The following is a 17,572-nucleotide window of genomic DNA, read 5'->3' as shown; positions in this document are numbered from 1 at the left end:
TCTTTTTATACTTACAGGCATCATCTTGAAATTCTTTAAATTTTGTCTTCTCATTTCGAGCTTGCAACCTTTCTCCTCTCGCTGAACGGTTAAGAGAAGTTTTTCTTTTATAAATTTGCGGGAATATCGTCGGGTTGTATGCCTCTTTTCTGGGATCTTCACTTTTCTCCACCAACAAAGTGAGTGTTACAAACCCTGCAATTTTTAGTTGGAATCCAGGGATATCCATCTTTCCTATAATATTCAGTTAAATAATTTACAGAAATAAAAACATTGTTTATTCAGTAATATTAAAATAATATCTAAGGTAAGCTTTCTAAAAAATTCAAATAATTACACATTTTAACTCTTTTCCAGATACGTAACTATACAAATACAATTCTCTGTTTACCTTCAGTTGAATGTATTTAATTTAAAAAAATTAAATGTACTTACTGCTTCTTGTGGACATCAGCTACCCACACTTTTTTTCGCTCTTTTTGCCACCAGGGCCCCGGAAAACAATAAAATTGGAGTTCCGCATTTTTTGCTCCGTATTTAAGCTAACTACCACGCAAAAAATTCTTCTTGACTCGGTTTTTGGACTGAAACCACTAAAATATTTCCACTGATTTCCATGGTAATTCCACAACACAGTACAACGACTCACCCAGCCGTTTAAAAATTTCGACGCCTGATGGCACTGACAACATACTTTAGAACTCGATAGGAGGCAAACATAGCCTTTTTAGTCGAGCGTCAGTCTGCAATAACGTAGACGAGCGCGAATCGACGCCGAGTACAGCAAATACGCGAGAATAAGAAAACGTTTCCGCCTTGTCACTTGAAAAAAAACTTTGTTGATATAAAAAATACATTACTACATTTCGGTACCTCCATACTAAGCTCTCCAGTCTAGAGTTACTCGTCTAAAACCTCAATCTCATTTTATGTTGGCACCTAACCTAGCTTCAGGTACGTGGTGCTACGAAATAACACAAAACAAGATTGGAGAGTTTAGACTGCTAACGCCAGATTAGAGAGTGTATAGAGGTACCCACTTGATATAATTGATCACGTTTTCAAGAAGCAACGAATGGCCTATTGACGAAACATTCATCACTGATCAAGATCTACCAATGACGATTGACAAACTTTAAAATAAATAAATACTTTGTTTACAAGAGGAAAGTTTTTTTGGTATTGGTAATAAAAAATTACTGTATTAAATGCAATTTTTCTCATCTTCGATCATTTTTTCTCCTTTGTTAGTGAAAAACTTATATCTATGAAGAACTAAGTAATCCTAAAATGAGCACAAACAAATACACCCAAAGTGAATACACTCATAGTACTTCGCGGCGGTATTTTAATAATAGCTCCCGAGAAATTTAAATACGCATGGCTTTAGAAATATTTGGACACTTTGAGATTCTTTTGAACAAATATAGAACTCTTCTGTGATGAAAAAAATTAGATATATCATTGATTAAAATTCACACTCAACCATCATTGAAAGGCAGTTGTAGGGGGGGGGGCATAACGACACTTTTCCGGAAAACCGTAGACCCTTGGATAGAAAATATATAGAATAATATACAAGTTCGCAACAAAGTAGTGTTTATTTCTGTAAAACGTCCATGCATTTCGCTATTGTATCATAGTCTCTTCAGAACTGTGACCAGTAAGAGAATATAGAAATAAAAATGTTATTACTAACCGTAATATAATAAATTCAAAATTCTCATACTTGTTACTGTCACGAATAGACCATGATACCATGGTGAAATGCATTGACGTGTTTTTATGAATAAATACTTCTTTATTTTATAACCATCACTTGAAAGACCAAAGGCCAACAACAACATTGTTTGTATTCACAAGGTCAAAAAAAACCCAAATCCATATCATCCTTACCGATAGATAAGCTCAGAATATTCTCAAGCGAAAAAGCCTGGCACGTTTCAGTCTATCTGCAGGCTCGATTTGAATGATTTCGTCCCAATAGTGACTCATATAATGGTCCTATTGTACTCGTCACATAACGGGCGGGCAGTGTTATTTACATTAATTCACGGTCAGCCCACTCCTATAGGCAAAGTGGCGAATGAATTTGAATAATTACTACGTCTCCCAGATAACGAGCGTGTGAGTTCAGAATTAAAAATGAACTTGAGCAAACGATAGAAGTTCTATCGTCTGCTCACGTCTGCTCAAGTTCACTGTAGCTGCAAGAATTATATTTTTTTGCGTGATGAACTTGGATTCATAATGGATTTTCACCGATAACACAAACTAAAAATTGAACCAAATCAAATCGATCATCGATCATATGCAATCAAATGTTAAAGTCTGTTGGAATCTTTCTATGATAGAACGAACAATCAAATGTTAAAGACTGTTGGAATCGTTCTATGATAGATCGATTGCAACAGACTTAAACATTTGATTGAATTTGATCAATGATAGATTTGATTTTTTTCAATTTTTGGTTTGTTTTATTGGTTATTATTATTCATGTATGTATTTCAGAAAGAGAAGTGCACATAACCTAAAAATAAGGATGAGAAGGGAAGGGGGTGGGTCGTTGCTGCAGACAATAGTTCTTGCTACGTCCCCTAGGTGGTGCTGATCTTGCATTTTGCTAAATGGTCTGAAGGCTTTAAAATATCCTTTCCGAAATTAAAATAAGAATACGATCATAAATAACAAGCATAGGCTATCTCAATAGAGTAGCCGACACTCAAGGGTCCTTTGTTAAGCTTTCGGATTAAAATTTAGAAGTAGATTTTTTTTATTTCATAGTTAACAGCCTAAAACAAAATAATTCGGAATCTACGGGTTTCGATGACTTCAGATATCTAACTTTTTTTTTAATGCTTAAAATTGGAATTAATAGAACGTTTCTCGTAAATGTATATAAGTTATAATTATAAATAAGTATAATGAGAAAATTCATCAATTAAAAAAAAGTTTTAATAATTTGAAGAAAAAATTAAAAAGGGAGAGCGGATTAGCCACGACCAACTACTGTAAATAACTCTGCCCGCCCGGTACGTGACGAATACAAAAGGAACATTATATTACCGTCGCACCACTCTTAAAAGGACCACTAAAAGGATCTTGAAAAGGACCCAAATCTCTCAAACTATCTCCGAGACAATTTTGTTTCAAATCGACTTTGTTTATAGACTCAAATAGGCCAGGCTATTTCGCTAAATAAAACTCGAGATTTCTTTTGGTAGGGTATAAGTACCCCCTCGAAATACATGAGAGTGGTCACCATCCAAACTCCCTTTTAAATTTTCTCTTCAAATTATCCAAATTTTTTAAATTAATGAATTTTCTCATTATAGATATTTCATAATTATAACTTAAACACGTACATACTATATTGAAGTTGAATTCGAAAATGTTGTTTGTTTTGGCGTATCTCATTCAATTTACGAGATACGTTATATTCATTCCAATTTTTTAAATTTAAACAAAACGTTAAATATCTGAAAAAATCGAAACTCGTAGATTCCGAATTATTATGTTTCAGGCTTTTAACTTTGAAATTTAAAAAATCTGTTTGTAAATTTTAATACGAAAGCTTAACAAAGGACCCTTGTGTATCGGCTACTTGGGTGTCGTCTACAGCGCTTGTTGATTATGATCGGATTCTTATTTCAATTTCTGAAAGGAATTTTAAAGCATTCAGACCATTTAAACAACTACCTAGGCCTGTAAAAATATCTACCTGAGAGCCTGCGGAGAATTTCTAAGAGCTTCTCAGAGCCTGAGAATCTTCTGTATATATTCTGAGGTTTCTTTCGGTTGGAATAACTTAATTTTTCTTCTTTCTGGCATAATATCCTATGGGTATGCAAATTATATTTGCAAAAATGAAATTAACTATCGATCATAAATAACAAGCAGAGGGGCTATATCAATAGAGTAGCCGACACTCAAGGGTCCTTTGTTAAGCTTTCGGATTAAAATTTAGAAGATTTTTTTAAATTTCAGTTAACAGCCCTAAACATAATAATTCGGAAACTACGGGTTTCGATGATTTCAGATATCTAACTTTTTTTTTAAATGCTTAAAATTGTAATTAATACGACGTTTCTCGTAAATGGAATGAAACGCCAAAAAAGACAACATTTTTTAATTCAACTAGAAAATGGTATATTAGCATATAAGTTATAATTATAAATAAGTATAATGAGAAAATTCACCAATTAAAAAAAAGTGTTAATAATTTGAAGAGAAATTTAAAAGGGAGAGTCGGATTAGCGACGGCCAACTACTGTAAATAACTCTGCACGCCCGGTACGTGACGAATACAAAAGGAACATTATATTACCGTCGCACCACTCTTAAAAGGACCACTAAAAGGACCTTGAAAAGGACCCAAATCTCTCAGACTATCTCCGAGACTAAATTGTTTCAAATCGACTCTGCTTATAATCTCAAATGGGCTCATTCTATCGGGGTATATAGACGTGCTTTTTTATTTATTTTTTTATTATTTGATTGAATTTTGTATACAAAAATTTTTAAGTCAATTTTTTATATCAGAGTTGCTAGAGAATTTGGATTTGCAAGAATCAGGTCTTTTCCAGAGTAATTAGACCCATTTTTAACCTCACACTGACAGTTCAATATCATTAAAGAAGAATAATCGCATAAAATGAAACAGTTTTATCAACCCCCTTATCTTAATTATTCTTCAATGATACAATTCAAATTATTTGCAAAACAGAAAACTTTTATATTTAAATTTTAGTTATTAATCAAAAGATGAATGCTTTTATTTAGTATTGTTCATATTCTTGAAGCGATTCACGTTCAAATATTTTGTTCAGTACTTATTTATTTACAATATTTTTAATTCTAAATTTAAAATCAAATTTTTTATCTTAAAAGCTTTTTCATGTGAAATAATTCATTTTTAAAGATATTAAATTATCAAAATATATCAACAAATAAAGCTTTTATTTGGAAACTATAAATATTTGAAATAAAACGGCTGAAATTAGGTATCTTCACTTCAACCATCACTTCGGTGAAAGCTGACTAGCCTATTTTTACAATTTGGCTAGTCGCCCCGAAAATGATGTATTTTATGAAATTTATCCTTTTCACTAAACAAAAATGACCAACAATTTTATTCATCCCGAAATTCGGGACAGCTGGGCTATTTTCACCATTTTGCCAATCGTCCTGAAAAAATGCTAATAGTGCAATTATGATTTGTAAAATAAAGTGATATTCAGTCCTCGAGGCTCGCACTATTTTTCAGCCTTATTATCTTCAAAATTTTATTTTAATATGATAGAAAACACTAATTCCTGCTAATAAATTTATACAGGAACTATAATGGAATAATCTTCGTTCCTCTCGCCACCTGTCACTCCACTTTTAGTTTATAGTTTTATCAGCTGTTCTACCTCTACTCACATCAAGATAATTAGGTTATATAATTCAGCGGAATCTATCAAGGACAGGCTTACAACCAACTTATTTCAAATTTTATTATTTAACTTTCGAAATATAAAGACAAATCATTGATATTTTATTTTCTAAACTAACATCATTAAGGCCATGTGAGCGCAACCTCAAAAATTTGGCTTACGTGTTTTTTAAAACCAACTTACGGTCACACGAAACGCGACATTGAGTTGACAATTTGAGAAAATAAATATGAAGCACTAAGAAACGTTTGTGTGGTCCTGAATTTGTATACTTATGAAAAAAGCAAAAAAAAATTTTACATAATAACTTTTTTTATTATTGCTAAAATTTAGGATCACACAAACGTTTCTTCGTGCTTCATATTTATTTTCTCAAACTTTCAACTCGATATCGCGTTTCGTGTGAAGGAAAGTTGGTTTTGAAAAACATGTAAAAAGAATTTGTGAGGTTACGCTCACATGGCCGTAAAGTAAACAATGATTATTTGGATTTAAATTTCTTTATGAATAGAGTTTTTCGAAAATTTTAAATGAAAATAAAAATTAATTTGCGATGGAAGGCAAAAAAAAGTAAATAGAGGGATACTAAAATATTATTATATTAAATAATATATCAAATATAATTTATTTCACATAAACAGAAATACAGTAACAGTGCGCATTAAATATTATATGTATTTTCTCCATTCTTCGGTACGATTACCAATTCAAGCTTAAGTACAAACCTAATTTGTGTAATTTTTCACGATTTACATTAAAGCGTACAAATTCAAACTGACATTTTGTTTATCGCACCGCAGTTTTACCAAATATTTATTTCTTGCGACAGTTTTTGCACATTCAATATTTACTCTTTGGAATATTTTTGACTGCACACTCTTTATGACATGCTGGAAAAGTGGTAAGGGTGTTACTTAATATATTTCTGTCACTAGTCACAGGGATGTCTCCCGCCCCACGAAGTATTGAAAGGGAGTATGTGTGTAAATTAAATAACTACTTTGACTAATCAAAGGGATGCCTTCCCGCCCCATGAGGTGTTGTAAAAAGGGACAGGGTGCGACTTTACATTATTTATATGAACAGTAAGGGGGTGCCTTCAAGCCCCCATAATGCGTTGGAAAAGGGGCAGGGCGTGACCTTAAATTATTTTTTTGATCAGTCACAGGGGTGCCTTCCGCCCCCTATGAGGCGTTGGTAAATGGGCAGGGGTGTATTCTTACATTATTTCTGTGACCAGCCACAGGGGTGCCTTTCCGCTCCCCACGAGGCGTTGGAAAAGGGGCAGGGGTGTGATCTTACATCATTTCTGTGACCAGTCGCAGGGGTGTCTTGCCGCCCCTCACAAGGCACTGGAAAAGGGGCAGGGGTGCGATCTTACATTATTTCTGAGACCACTCACATGGGTGCCTTCCCGCTCCCCACGAGGCGTTGGAAAAGGGACAGGGGTGTAATCTTACTTTATTTGTATGACCAGCCACCGGGGTGCCTTCCCGCTCCCCACGAGGCGTTGGAAAAGGGGCAGGGGTGTGAACTTACATTATTTCTGTGACCAGTCACAGGGGTGACTCCGCCCCTCATGGGGCATTGAAAAAGGGGTGGGGGATGTGACCTTAAATTATTTCTGTGATCAGACACAGAGCCACCTTACCCCTTATGAGATATTGGAAAGGTTTATAGGCGTGACTTAAATTATTTATAGTAGCAAGTCCCATTGTCCCATTTAAAGAAATTCTAAAATTTTCACCAAGATATTCCTTATTTTCACAAAAAATGGTATTTACGGGAAAATGTTCATCACATAAACAAAGTATTTTTTTAAGGACCTTTTACTTTTATCTGAAGACTTTTGGCGAATTGCTATTAATAACTGAAATAAATACATAAAAATATAAAATTTTCATACTTTTATCAAGCTTCAAATGATTCGTAGGTACTCTCTTTTTGGAACTTCACTCAAAATTATTTGTTCAGAATAAAAAAAGGTTTTTATTAAAAATGTACGGGCAAAGCGACAAAGAATACTAAATTAAAAGTTTACAAAAATATGTATATACCTTTGGACACTTGTGATTATGCTTCATATATACGGATCTCACAACTAGGGCTTGTCCATCTTTTAATTAGTTTTCGGATCACAAAATAATGTTTTACTGTGCCAAAACAATTGATCATTTGATTTTACTCTTTACAAAGAATTGGTTAATTTTAAATTTTAAAAAGGATTAAAGAAATGAGGTCCATTATGCAAAACTAATCGTAGGTGGCAGCACCAAGCTGAGTACTAGACCCTCTGTCAAAGAGATACGAATTTCAAGAAAAGGAATTTTACGAATAAGTATAATGTGCTGTTTATACCTTGCAAACATCACAAAATATATTTTTTAACTTTTTAACAGTATTTATTATATCGCATTTGTAAATAGATTAATTAAATCTTTTTCGACTATCACTTTCAAAGTGAGGTTAGGTTAGGTTCACCATATTGAATTCCGTCTCTCATCGACAGAGGATCTAGCACTCGGCTGGGTATAGCCACCTACAATTAGTTTTGCATAATGAACCTCATACTATAATCTGATTATAGCTTAGTAGTTTTATTCTGCCCCCTGCATCGACGTTAGTTCACTACTACGATTAAGTGAAGCGTGTAGTCCAGATGGCGCTGGGAGTCTTTCCAGGCTATGTTTTTATGGCAAGAATAGTAAGCATTATAGTGGAAAATTAATTTGATCCATGATTTTCGCAATGACAATCGGTTTTCTGAGTTAGAAATCAAAGTGTATGAATTAAGAAATATTATTAATATTAAATTTGGCAATAAAATAACTAAAACGGATGGAAAATTGTATCTGGATGTAAGTCAGGTTATGACAGCTGCTCCTAAAAATTTTATCTCTTTTACGTGCCAAAAGTTGAAGACAATCTAAAAGCCTGGAAAAAAGTCATCCCAATGAAAAATTTTGTGGTAAACCCCAGACATGGCATGTGCGAGAGAAATTTAGAAAAAAAAAAATTTTTGTGAGAGCAAAAAACGTTTGCAGATGATGGAATCACTGTTCTGGGAATAGCAAGTATAAATATAAAATATTTATATTTAAAATGATTGTTGTTTAATTGTAAGGTAATAATAATATTGCTGTTCATATAATAATTAGTAGTTAATGTTCACATATTTTTGTTTAAATCTATACTTAAGAAATTTTTGTGTAGAAATCTAAAAAATGAAGTAAACACTGTATTTCAATAAAGATTATCGAACATTTCCTCTTAAATTGTAATAATTTCGCAGTTACAAAAATTGTATAAATATTGAAAATGAAATAAGAACTATGTATTTAAATAAAAAATGTCGAACATTTCCTCTTGAACTGTACAAATAAGAAAGTTCAACGACTTAAAAGTTTTAAGCAGCGTAAATACATTTATTGTAGTTTACGCAGTTCATTCAAATTAATCATTTGTTATTGTTTTAGGGTTACTGTCGTTAATAAATTGCTTATTTCTACCAGCATATGACATTGCTCTTATTTAAAATTTCTTATCCATTGAATCAATTCCTTAGCCCAATTTAAAATTAGAATATCTGTTGTTTAATTTTACTATCTAATTACATGTTATATTTCATACCAGTAGTTATTTTATGAAATACAATTTCACAATATTATTATCAAAAATTATGTTATCAGTTTCACACTATTTTTTGTAACTATATGTAATAAAAAATATATTTTTTGCCTCCTTGTTTTTTTAAAACATTTCTTTTTCAAAAATACTTCAAATAATTTTTAGTGGAAAATCTGGAATTCAATAATAAAATTTACTATAATTATTTATTTAATTTTGTTTCTTGAGTTGAAAAATAATTCAAATTAATTTCCGTAATGTTACGATTGAAACCTGTCATATTTCTCGCAGCTAAAAAAAATTTAACGATTTTTTCAATTAAAATTACTCTAACATTTAAAAAGATATGAAATTTAATTTATGTGATGCATAATACCGATTGTCATTACAAATAATATCAATTAAATTAATTTCTAACTAATTTTGCCTGTGCTTGCCATGTGTTGGAAAGACTCCCAGCGCCATCTGCACTCCTCGCTTCACTTGACCGTACTAGTGAACTAACGCTGACATACAATGATTGCAGAAGGGTTGATTCTATTTGTTTTGACATTTTTTTCTACGGACAACTTGCAGTTTTGATAATCTTTGGCTAACTCAAAAGGAGTAAAATTTGAAAAATACATAATTTTCGGAACGACTAGCCAAATGGTGAAAATAGGCTAGTCATCCCGAATTTCAGGACGAGAAACTTCGTAATTAATATCCTTTTATTATTTAATTAATTAGTAATTAAAAAAGTAAAATTCAGTTTTCAAACACATGTGTATAGTTACATTTATTTTTTACGAAAACATTAGCCACATAGGGAAAAAATGGACCTAATCTCATGTATTTGGTCCATTGTTTTCACCTTGGCACATAATGAAGTGAAGCTGTTGGTTAGAGTGAAAATACCTAATATCGATGGTTTCTACGAATAATAAGTTATCGTTTCGTCACCGTTAAGAATTGGCTAACTTAATTTTGTATGAAATTTAGTAAACACGTACTAGTGTTAAAAGAAATACAAACATTAACAAATTTTCTTGTTTTGGAAGTAATAGGAGCCTAAATTACATTACAAACTGCAATACAAAATACTGGAGTTTTGAATTCCTAGGAAATGTTTCAAAAAATAATAGGTTATTTATTACTCCTGAAAATTTATCTAAATGATGTTAGCCTAATTCTTATCCGTAGCGGAAAGTAGCCTAACATTTGTAGAACCCATAGATATGTTAGTCACTTTTTAATACAATTTGAAATTATTTGATTTCGTAGACTAAATTCAATTGAGTAACGTAAAACTCAATATTTAAAAATATTTATTTAGTTTTTACTTAGTACACTTTACACAGTACTTACTACGTAGTTACAGCAAGTACACAAGCTTTTATTCTTAAATGTGTGTAATCGTGATCAAATTATATTCACATTAATTTATGAACAAACAACTATTGTAAACAGTTTTTTTGTTTCTTTCGGATGCCTTTTTTTAGTTGAGCAAAGAAAAAATTCTTGCAGGTTTATAAAACTGTCTACATCTGAAAACAGATTACAGTAAAAGCTAGTATAGGTACATAATTATACAAACCTCGTAAACGATCGTCATAACCTTGTTTAACATAATCACGGTGACATCTTTTTACTGGAAATAAACGCACAAGTGCCTTTCGTAGTTTTGAACATTCTAATGAACCTAAGTTTCAATATCCTAAGTCACAGCAATTGTCTGATTTCTTGAAAACATGAACCAAAATCAAAAAAAAAATCCAATCAGGGGCGGTCAACGCAATGGGAAGTAGACAGCCGCGTACTATTATGATTATATTTAGTTCGCAGACCAATTGTACGCGCGCTGCTTTCGACAGCAGGAGAACGAATCAAAGGAAGGTTGACTTTTGAAATCGAAAGCGTTGACGGTCGACTGACCCTGGAATTTGAAAACTGTCATGTGCGACTAGCAACCTGAAAAACTTGTATTTGCAAATTTTAATTTGCGTATTGCCATACGAAAGAATTAGTGCAAAATTATGGAAATATGATTTAAAAGGCATTAAAAATGTTGCTTATCTGTCTTTTGTCTCATATTCTTTAAATTTTGCTTTCAGTCTTTCATTTTCCTTTAATTATGATAAAACGAAAACACATGAAAGAACTATATATACATATACGTGCTGACGCATGCACATAAGATCTAGTTCACAGACCAATTGTACGCGGCGATAGCTCTGGGTATCTATTGCCGCCTACTTTCCATTGCGTTGACCGCCCCTGATTCCAATCAGTGGTTTTCTTAGAAGATTTCGTGGTTTACTCAAGTATAGACTAGAGCCCCATGCCACGTTTCTGGTAGTTTGTGGAAAATATTTGTCATGACAGTTGACGTCGCCGTCTGGTGGCGCCAGTTATGCAGTTAAAAAAATGTTTTTTAAATAAAAATAATTTTCTGATAGTTCTGGATAAAAAATATTAATCTTTTAATTTTTTATTACCTTCCAAATAAAAAATAATTAGCAAAAATCCCCAAGAGTGAAAGAGATGGTAACTGTATGTTCCATTATCTATCTCTTTAACTCCTGCAAACGTTGTGCATGCAAAACGGATTAATAATAAGAAGACAGATAATGCTGTACAAAGCGTCTCATGGTGTATTTACACGCCTGTCGACTGCCCGTCACAGCCAGCAGAAAAATAATAAGAGCGAAAATGATAGAGGGTACTTTTCTTATAATTTCCCGCTCTCTGTCTCTTTCACTCTTATGATTTTCGGCTGGCTGGCGACCGCTAAACAGGCGTGTAAATACACCATCAAGTTTTGACTGCTCTAACTGTATATCTATTGCGAGACTTAGGCGTTTACACTCAATGCTCACAAGGAGGGCGACATGCGCACTGTGATTTTCTATTTCCTTTTCTCCCGCAAGAAATGTGCGAGTGAGTGCTTGTTGAATGATAACTAAAAACTGAGGTTATGTTCTTGTAAATATTGTCAATTGAGTAGGTGAAAACATAGTTATTCCTTTTGTACTTTTGTTTCAATAGGATGTTTGACGCTTTGGAACACAATACGCCATTTTTTCTCACTAGATTTTTATTTTTCAAAATTCCTACGGTGAAGCTTACTTCACTGCAAAAAATTGATATAACCTCACTTTTCGCCGTTGTTGTGGTTGTCAAGCACTAGCACTCACTCGCAAACTTCTCGTGGGAGAAAAGGAGATAGCAAATCACTGTGCGCATGTCCTATTCCTTTTAAGCAATGGGAAGTGTAACGACATGCGCCGTTTTCTGAACTAAACTCTCAGGGTGCTAAGACCCTATGATCAATCACTCTCGGAACTAGTAAATTCTTTAGCGGGAAGATTCAAATAGCTTCTTAAATGCAAATTGATTATGAGTATGTATGTAACCTTTAAATGTTAAGTAATTCTTATTGTACACGAGTCTTAAGAATAACATGGTTTTATTACGTCTAAATTAAACCAGTATTGAAGTATTATATTCTATTTTAGCTACAATATACTTTCTTTTATAATATTGTTAAGTTCTCTGTCCAAAGTTGATTTTGAGGTTAGAAAATCGAGATATAAAGCTATTTTTTGTATCTTTAATAGGTTATGGCGCCAGCCAGACGCTATAAAAAAGAGACCTTTGGACTTCAAAGCAGGAAACTGTCACTCAAAGAGATTGACGTTTTCCGGTGATAAAAGGTGGACTTAGGAACCATTACCTTGAACTGTCACTCACTTTAATTGCCGAAAATCAGTAGGAGGAGCAAAGTGAGCTCATTTGTGATTGGTTATTCGACACTAAAAGTGAGTGACGTCAGCATTTTGATTGGCTAAACACTAAAAGTAGAGATAAACCCCGCCCAAAATAAGGTTATATATATAAAGAGCACAAAAACGTCAGAACATTCAGATTTCGGCGCGCTTTTTTAAACCTTGAACCTGCGACACCTAGCCTCTCAAGTATTTTCATTAAATTGGACTTAGAAAATTATTAGTTTATTTAAAGGCATAGAGAACTAAAAACTTAGCGTTCCCGCATTACGCGACTAGTGGCCGGATGCGTTTCGAAGTTTTAAAGTTAGAACTTACTTGTGTGCGCGTGTTGAGATAAAACTAATAAATTGATTTTATTAGTTTCAAACAATTCTTATTTGTTCCGAAACAAATAAGATGAACAATGTCTGTTCCTGACTTCGAGCTCTTCGATATTATAGAAGAGTATTGCGATCCACAATACCAGCCTTTTCAAATCTGTCGCATTCACCACGAACTACATTATATTATTATAGTTGTTTATACCAGGAACGGTATCCAGGAATATGTCATTCATGCACAATTAAATATCGAGGAATTATAATAAACATTGAAGTTATTTTAACAAGTTAAAATCTGTGTACGAAGTGAATCATTTTATTTGAAACCTGACCTGTATTTCGCGGCTAATGGTTTCCACTATACAACGACAGGTAACAAACTCCACACCTCCTCAAATCTACTTAGAGCTCCGACGGAATAAAAGCGCTAACAGCATTTGGACGTAACAGAAGTCTGACAATAAATGTACAGGTACCGTAGTCAGAACGTATAAGAACGGAGATCGGTCTCCTTGTCATTACTCCGTGGCATGCAATCTGCCGATCTCATCTGCAATCGTATGAAAGCTTGATCCAGGTTTTCGGTACAGTCTTTTTTTAATTATAAAAAAAATGTTCTCGAAAAATCATATTTTTAATTTTAAAAAAAGTATTATAGAAAGACATTTCAAGATAAACAAGTGCTGAAAGCATTTTTCTTTGAACATTTTTTTTTTTTATTTAAATAATCAAATATTTATACCAAAGAAACAACTTTTTTCATGTTTGAAGTATTTAAACATTATTGTTTAAATTTAAAATAATCATTAAAACAAAATATATTTCTGGATAAGATATTTTGGTTGAAAATTTATATAGTATTTTTTAAATCACAAAAGTTCTTCTGAAAAATCGAAATGTTAATTAAAAAACACGTGTTTTTATATATTAATTTGTCGGTAAAATTTGTTGTATCATTTTAATTTTAAATTCAAACAATAATTTTTAACACTTCAAATATTAAATAAAAATTATTCGATAACAATATTTTATTATCGTAGTTTTAATAAATAATTAATATTGATTAAGAAACAATTTTATTTGGGGATCTTATTATTTGGCAATTTTTAAATTCGTTAATATTATAAACTGTTCAGGAATTTTATTAGTTTCGGAATTGTATTTTTCGGGACAGAGAGTTTTACCGAGTCGGGAATTTTATTTTTCGGGATATTTCAGCCGTCCCCATAGAATTACAGAAAATTTGCTTTAATTATAATTTCGGCGCTCGATCTTCTTGATTTTTTCCTACAGAATTATTAAAAAGAAATGTGTATGGAAATTTTTGATATCACAAAGTTTAGCATCATCTCAATTAAAAATTTAAAAATCTTGGGTCTTGGCAATTTTTTTCTAATCCATTTCAGTGACTGGTAAACAGGGGTGATTTTCTCTTAGAAAATAAGTGATTAAAATTTGAAAAAATTGGGTAGGCTTTTTGCTTCTTTTGACAGTCGATCCTTTGCTTTCAGTTTTCTTTTTAAACTATACATTGAATTCAACGCATTTTAAATTAAATTTTTGCAGCTGCATTTAGATTGAATTATACAAAGGTTTTTTGTTTTATATATAAATTAATTAAAATATTTTATTGGTCTTTTACGACTGTAATTTATAACTCTAAAATGGAATAATTGTAGCTCAAACATTAAGATTAAGATTAAGATAATTAAGACATTTTAAATTTGTAGTCTTCAGAATATAATGAATAATTTCGAATTTAAAGCTATTTAAATATTTCATCTGAATTTTTGAATGGAAAGTGTTCGATAATTTTAGATTGAAACCTCTCAAATTATTTAGTTACAAATTAAAATCATACAACTTCAAGTTTTATTTATTTTTTTATAATCCCCCCCCCCCCACCACAAATTATTTTCAAATCACAAATTATTTTTTTTTGTAAGAAAATAACGCCTGATTTTTGGAAAAATTATCAAATATATATTAAAGGTTCACTCAAGGTCATTTTTGTTCAAAAACTTTGTTCCTGAATAAATTAACTCTTATTGTTTCCAATTTCGTTCTGTCACTCAGGGTAATTTTCTGTGAAACATATTGATTCACAAAGAATATTTGTCAATCAAAAGAATGGATTTCTTCGCCCGAGGTGCAAACGTAAATTGTACTATAGTAAAAACAACTGGAAAAATTTAGACGAAAGCCAAATTTGGTAAAGAAAACAAATCTTTGTCGACCTATAAATACTAATTTTATTCCCCGAAAGATTTCTAAAAAATCTCTTCGAAACACTTTTATTGCAAATATTTAATTGAAGAAAAATATTTGTTATAAAAATAAAAATAGTACAATTTTTACATACAATTCTTAAAATAAAAAAATCTGTGTGTCAAACCACAATCCAATCCGACTATTCTTTCAAAAGTTATCCGATATACAGACAACCACAACGACAATAACGACTTTTTTTTATCAAAAATGGCTGTTTAACGAACTCGATCTTTTTTTTTGGTCCCTCGAACATTGTGTCAAAGCCCAATCCAATCGGACCAGTCTTTCGAAAATTATCCGGTATACAGACAACAACAGCGACGACGCCGGACAGACAAACAGACCCCGACGTAAAAACTTGTTTTTCTGACTCACGGGGTCTCAAAACGTCGACATTTGATAAAATCCGAAAAAGTTATTTTTCATAAGAAACTAATACCTTCTCATTTTGGATGAGAATGTAAAAATTATCAACAAGATTTGTAGAAAATCTTTCAAAGAATGAAATAATTGTCCCGTAAGTTAGAACCGAAAAATTACTATTTAAAAAAAATGAAATTTGTTCTAAATATTGAGCTATACTCGCGACCGGGACAAATCGGGAAAAGAAAGTAAATTTGAAAATTGAGCTGCAGTTCGAGTATCAAAAATTTAACAGTGATTGATTTTACAATATGATTTTAGATCTATTCAAAATGACATAATTTACATATTTTAACGTTAAAATTTGAACTAATTTAATTGCAAAGCCTTAGTAGTGACACAAGTGTAAAGTTCGAATTAATGGCTTCTTAAATGAATGCCTATATTCAATTTCAAAATCTTTTTGAAGTATTATTTCAGTATAAAATATTCCGTTTTCAATCTATTTGGTTTGTAAATGAAAAAAAAAACAATTTTCAATAGTAAACAATTGGAAAATGAATTGTCACGATTTCAGAGTGACAAATTTAAACTTGGAATGTTACGATTATAATTGTTTAATTTTTTTATTTGTATTTCAAAGGTAAAAGTATTTCATTTTGATTCTTAAAGAACAGTTAAATAAGCATTAATTTAGAAAAAAATCAAATAAGCTGAAGGTTTCTGAATGTTACAACGAAAAGAACAAAATTTGGAGTTCCTCAAGAATTTTGAAATACTAGGAAAACAATAAAAATTTCTGGGTATATTTCAAATTATTTTTTATTTTGAAAAAGTACATAACTCAAAGAGAATGTTTAAAAATATTTCAAAACATTTCAAAATATTTACAATATTAGAAAAAATCTGGAAGCTCTTAAAACAATTTTGTGTGCAGGATTTTACAAAAAAGTTAGGAAAAATGGGAATCAGTCTAAAAGACATTTAAAAGTTACGAAAAATTTTTAAAATAATTTCAAAAGATTTGAAATAATTTAAAAGAGAATAGATACTTTTAATGATTTTGAAAGGGATGAATGAAAAATCCCAAAAAATGAAATCTCCGGCACCTGAATAATAATTTTATAAAAATTGTATTAAAAAATACATTAAAAAACACGTGTGCTTTGAAAGAAAAAAATGTTCTACCTAAATTTTCTTCGTATCCACATAATAACATTTTTGAAACAAACTTTGCAGGATTCAAATCAACAACGATTTATATCAAAATTTATTTTTATTATTTTTTTTTTTATTAATAAAAAATTCGATTTTTCAGAACATTTTATGTTTTTTTCAAATACTATGCACATTTTCAAACAAATTTTTTTATCCAGAAATATATATTCGATTATTGTATTTTCAATGAATAAATAATATTTCATAAACTATTTTTTAAATTGCTTAAAAGCAGGAATTTTCTAGTTCGGATATTTTATGATTCAGGCATTTTCTTTGGGGATTTTTAAAATTCGGTAATATCCTATTGTCTGGAATTTTATTTATTTTATTTTTCGTGAATTTTCCAATTCGAATTTTATATTTCGGGACTTTTATAATTTCGGGAATTTTATTATTGGTTATTTTTCAATGTATGAATTTTACAGTGTCAGGAATTTTATTTTTCGCGATTTTCCAGTCCCTTTTTCCGAAAAATAAAATTCCCACATCACTGTAAAAATTCCGAAATTATAACATTGCAATGTTATAATTTCGGAATTTTTACAGTGATGTGGGAATTTTA

At 31.3% G+C, this 17,572-nt stretch overlaps 1 protein-coding gene across 2 annotated transcripts in view; it reads right to left on the bottom strand.

The window, feature by feature from the left end:
* LOC117182154 (bladder cancer-associated protein) overlaps nucleotides 1-10,851 on the bottom strand; it is a 38,028-nt gene extending 27,177 nt beyond the window's left edge. The window contains exon 1 of one of the 2 annotated variants that reach the window (XM_033375205.1): nucleotides 10,642-10,851. The gene's annotated coding sequence lies outside the window, so the exon portion shown is untranslated. Of the gene's footprint in view, nucleotides 1-1,896; nucleotides 1,981-10,641 lie in introns of those variants that run through there. The other variant, XM_033375206.1, reaches the window with a different exon arrangement.
* Nucleotides 10,852-17,572: the final 6,721 nt, after the last annotated feature.

Source organism: Belonocnema kinseyi, chromosome 10, assembly GCF_010883055.1.
Source record: "Belonocnema kinseyi isolate 2016_QV_RU_SX_M_011 chromosome 10, B_treatae_v1, whole genome shotgun sequence".
NCBI lineage: Eukaryota > Metazoa > Arthropoda > Insecta > Hymenoptera > Cynipidae > Belonocnema > Belonocnema kinseyi.
This window is presented reverse-complemented; position numbering and strand designations above follow the sequence as displayed.